This window comes from Numenius arquata, chromosome 26 (genome assembly GCF_964106895.1).
Source record: "Numenius arquata chromosome 26, bNumArq3.hap1.1, whole genome shotgun sequence".
Classification (NCBI taxonomy): domain Eukaryota; kingdom Metazoa; phylum Chordata; class Aves; order Charadriiformes; family Scolopacidae; genus Numenius; species Numenius arquata.
The window spans coordinates 5,781,238-5,786,080 of record NC_133601.1 but is presented as its reverse complement, the minus strand read 5'-3'; positions in this window follow the sequence as shown (position 1 = coordinate 5,786,080).

The following is a 4,843-nucleotide window of genomic DNA, read 5'->3' as shown; positions in this document are numbered from 1 at the left end:
AAAGAAGGAGGTTTGCCGAAGAGCTTGATTTCAGCAAAACAGGACGTTTCCCCACCCAGTCCCTCCCTCCCTCCGTGTACACACACACACACACACACACACACACACACACACACGGCCTCCCCTTCCAAGCAGACTCTTAGCTTTACTCTTGGGATACCACCCGTGGGACTGGAGATGCTGTGTGCTTGGTATAAAGACTTGTCTTAGGAGTTTTAGTGCATGCCATAAAACCTCCTACCCGGTAAAGCTAAAAGTGTCTTTAGGCTGTCTACACTGCCAGTTAGAGCTGGACCTGTCCCACTCGCAGCCTCCGTCAAACACCAGCTCTCCTCCCCACGTCTCCTAACCACTCTCACATCTTCCCTGACAGCAGCAAGGATAATGCTAGACTAATTAAGACACTGCATTGTCACTTTACAGTAACTGGTACCTATTTATGTATGTCGGAGTTGTAGCGCGTCCATGCTGTAGAAAGCAAACCTCTTTAAGATTGGGCTAAAGACCTCCATTAGTCTTTTACCCTGATCAAGGCTGTATTATTTCCATGAAAGTCATGGTAACTCTTAAAGCACAGGGTGCAGAATTCCAACCAGCCTGTTCTGGGTCTGCACTGAGAGATACCGAGTATCTCTGTTGGTGAGCAATATTAAAGAACCTGCTGGATCCGAGTTAGAGGGGTCCCTTTAACTGCTCCAGCAGAGCACGTGCCTGGAAATAATTGGGGACTCAGGGTCTAATCCCATTTCCCGACCTCTCACCCGCACCCTAAACAGAGTGTAGTAATGTGGCATGTACGTACGGTTGTGTTTCACCCCTGGAAACCACTAGCACCCTTCCCTGGGGTGTGTGCGGATACGGGGCGGTCTCTTCCCCGCCGACGCGCACACCCGGGCGGCGTGGCCGTCTGTCCGCACTTGGCGCGGTGAGTTGGGTTTGCTTTTTGTCTGTGAAATAATAGTTCCTGCATCTTCAGCCTTTTAGGTGACTCCTGGATTTATACACTGTATATTTATGTTTCAAGAGATCTTACATCTTTTTATGTACATAGTCTCGGGGGAGTTGTATTGCTTAGTTTTGACTTCACCTTTTAATGTCATTTAAGAATGGTACAGAGTACTTATTTTCTTTTTTTTTTTCTTGTGTTATTTTTTTAATTTAAAATTTTCTTGGGGTAAACTGGAGAAAGAGACCCAAATTCCTGAGGGCAGTTGTACGAGAGGTTCGGGCATTCTGAATTTATCACCAGAACAAAAGGAAAACCAGGAAGCCAGGGACACGATGTGCGGGGAGCAGCGGGGCGCCGCGGTGAAGCTGCCAGGGTTAGGCTGCTTTGAACCTAAGGAGAGGTTTTGTTTTGCCCCCTCTGCCCTCCCCAGCCTGTTTTGCTCTGGAAGGTCACGTCGCTTCCTACTGGGGCACGTGGTGAAATAACCCAGGGCTCTGCAGGGACCTGTGGCTGAGCCCGAATCCCTCACCCCCCGGTCCCCCATGGCCGGTGCGCGGGGGCTGGCAGCCAGGTACAGGCGATCTCGGCTCGTTGGATGAAGTTCGCAGCACTAATCGGTGTCGCCTCATTTCCTCCTGGCTTCCTCGGGGCTGGGGGTGAGCGTTCCCGGGGGTGCGCGTGCCCGTAGCATCACTTTGCGTGCCGTGGTGAGAAGCAGCCATTATTTTTTGCCAACAGAAAAGCCCAGGGATGAACTGAGCGCTGCAGTTCTCTGCCTGAGCCAGCAGAGGCACGTGGATGGGGGCGGGTATGTTTCTGTAAATATTTAGCAGAAGATAATGGAAATCCCAGTGATGTACAAAAGAAAAAATAATTAATAATTCCCACGAACAGACCTTCGGTTTGGAGGATAGAGTTTTTGTCTATTTTTATGTATATTTTTATACTGCTTGGGGTAACCTCATTACCAAAAGTATCTCTTCTATGTTGGGGGTCAAGTTCAGTAGCACAATTTTAAAGCAAAATTACTCTTTGGGCATTTTAAATGCTTATTTTTTTATAAGCCTCAAGACAATTATAACAAAATCCGACTGTGTATGGAAATGATGTAAGAAATCAAGTTTAGTGGAAGCTTTAGAAGATGTTAAATAAATTTTTGAAAGATGATACAGAAATCCTCTCGCATGGTACCAAGCAGTTGTGTGTGATTCTTTCCTGAGAAGACCAGCGTTTTGCCTAGTGAAAAATTGAGAGAGACGTGTTTTTACCTGCTGCCCCGCGCAAAAGGTTGCATTAGTGGCTGTATTTTAAAACTCTTATCCAGCTGTACCTCTTTTGAAATCTAGCGTGTTCAGCAGTTAGTGAGCTAAATTTTATACAACTCTAGTTTTTGGGGAGAGAGTGGGAAAGATCAGGACTACGGGGCAGCCCCGCTTTTGTAGCCGGCTCGGGCTCCAGTTCAGCAAATTGTTGGAGCGGGTGATGCGAAGGGTGAGAAGGAAAGGCGGGTAGTTAAGTACCTGGTTAGCGAGGCCAGGGTAACCTCGCTCCCCCTCCTTTCTTTGCAGCAGCAGATGGGCTGTGCCTTTACGGCCGCGGGAGCTGTATTCAGTTGCTGAGCACTTTTCTCTTCTCCTGGAGGAGAGGAAATAAAGGCAGCACAAGTTACCTGGAGCTACAGCTGCTTTTGGTCTGTCCCACGGTGTCCGGTCTGGGGGTGGTGGTAGCAGCAGCTCTGTGGGGCTGGCGAAGCCAGGGAGCCACGTGACGAAGCTCGAGGATACAGATTGAAAGGTTCTGTGAGGGGGGATTTTTGGCTGGGCTCGGTCAGATGGATGCCCACCTGGATAGCCACCAGGCTCCTGTAAAGCTTGAAAGCTTTTGCTTCCCCTTTGCTTTGATTCAGAATAAAGCAGGGCCTGAAATGCTCCCGGTTAAAAAAAGCAATACTTGAAGCGTTACAAGAGACCTGTGTTAACCTGTGACCACAGATACGGCCCCGGCCGTAAGAAAGGTTTTTATTCCACAGTTTGAGAAGTTTGTGCTCCTTTTTGTCTCGAAGGGGACGAGCGTGGGAGATGTTTGCTGTACAGTCTGATTGTCACGTCAGTGGGACTGTAACCTCACACCAAAATGTTGCCATGGGATGTTATGTGAATGTGTTTAAAATGAAGAAGGGAAGATTAAATCGTAACTATTGATATGAAGGGAAGATGAAATCTATTCTATGTAGGAAGAGCTGGACAGACTGAGGAACTCGATTTGCCCAGTCTGTCTCTTTCTTCCAGTAAGAAGCGCTGCTTTGTGGATTTAGGATGGCTTTTGTTTTGTTGGGTTGTTCCCATTAGGATGCATTTTCTTTGCACGCTCCTGGTGTCATGCTGGCACATTCTCTGGCCACAGCGGCAGCAGGAGACCAGGTCTTCCACTGTGTCAACTGCTACGCTGGAGACACTGACCTTCCCTCCCTGGCAATTCTCTCCTCGTTGGGTCTTTGGACAGGATTTTATTGCTACTGCTTTCTAAAACAAAAATAAATACATATATATACATATATATATATATATATATACACAAGGAGAAAATTATTGAGCCTTGCAAGAGGAATTTGCCTCTTTCCTTCTTGGAGTGAAAGGCTGTGGGGGGAGAAGCATCATATTCAGTCACCCAGGACGTTTGAGAGGAGCGTCTCTGAGCAGGGGAGATGCTGAGATCTCTGGGCGGGCAGCAGCTCGGAGGTGGTTTGACCCGAGACAGGTCGGTGCCCCCATGCTGCGCTGTCTCTTATCAGGCAACGCAAACGTGCCCAGTGTGTCTGACCCAGATAAGAGGGTGAAAAGGTCCTGTGCGTGGGAGGGGAGTGGGGACAGGTGTAAGAGACAGTGACAAAAACCACAAGTCCCCACCACAAGGGGTGGCGAGGTACCAGACCGCAACAAAATACATTGGAAAGGGGAGTGGGAGCCTTGGTGCCCCCACACCTCGCCACAATCTCCTCCCCTCCAGCAGATAGAGTGGAAAATACCTTCTTTTGACAGATCATTTCACTTGCTCCGGTAGAAGAGTGGTCACTGAAGGCAAAAGAGGCAATTTCTGGTCACAAAGTAATTTGGAGTGATTCAAGTTATTTACCTTGTGACATCCCTGATGGGTCCGGAGTCTTTCTGGCCTGAAGCAAAGAAAATGCATCTTAATGCAGGTGTTGGCTCCGCGTGGGGCAGGGGGAGTTAAATAAAGCCAAAGACTGTTCAGCTGCTAGCAGAAATGAGTGACTGTAGATTCACCTGATGTTGTTATTTCGTGTTTACAATATTTATTTTTAGTAATTGACTGCAATTATATTATATATAGGCTTCCTTATTTTTGTACTTTTCATACCGTTTTCCTGAGTGTGGTGTTGTACTTCTCAGCTCCCCTTCGCCACGATTGCTGCTCCTAGTCAGTGACAAATAAAAGAGAGAAAAAAAAAAAAAACCACCACCCATTTTCTGGGGTAAAATTGTGACGTTTTTGGGTTTCTGTGCTCCTCTCCTTTGCAATCCCTTAGGAAGGGCACCTGCACCACTGCCCTGTCCCAAATCCCCGATCCTGTCCACTGGGAAGAAGGACCGAAGCTGGAAAGGGATTTGTTTCTTTGCACTGACAATGTCCCCACAGCCAGGAGGGCGAGGGAGGGACCAGGACACCCATAGGTCACAGAAAGGACTCCTTAATGACTGGAAAAAAAATCTTAAGATGAATTTCCTGTAAGCTCTTGGCTCCATATCCCACATCCTCATCATGGGGTGGCAGCTCCCCAGCAGCAGAGGTGCACGGGGGTGTGCATCCAGGACACACAGCGATGGCTTGCCCGGGGTGAGCAGGGGCTGGGGATGGCACTGGGAGCCAGGGGGG